A 436-nucleotide genomic window follows, 5' to 3' on the forward strand; every position below is an offset into this window, starting at 1 on the left:
TTTGTTTTGATTTTAATTGATTTTTACCTGGTTTTGATGTAAAGTGCTGTGTAAATTAGATGAAAAGCAATAGAAAATATTATGTGTTCTTATTATCCCATTATAGAGATACAGTACGTCATCTCTTATATTTTCCTGTATCCACATAAACTATCAAACCCAGTGCTACACTGATCTATATTATGTTTTTAGGTACCATCTTAACATGGATAGAAAGAACAGTCACAATTGTAATAGTTGCCAGTTATAAGAATGATCATTTTAATTCCTTTGAAAATGCTAACCTGTAAACTATGATCAGCCAATAGAACAGTATCTCTCCTTATATATAATTGGGTAGTGGGGTGGCACTTTCCAGCTCGCCCACTGGCTGTGCAATGTGCTCCCTCAGCCATTGACCTGTCAGCCGCCACTCAAGAGTACTTGCGTACCATTG

This window comes from Gekko japonicus, unplaced genomic scaffold (assembly GCF_001447785.1).
Source record: "Gekko japonicus isolate JY-2015 unplaced genomic scaffold, Gekko_japonicus_V1.1 scaffold339, whole genome shotgun sequence".
NCBI classification, from domain to species: domain Eukaryota; kingdom Metazoa; phylum Chordata; class Lepidosauria; order Squamata; family Gekkonidae; genus Gekko; species Gekko japonicus.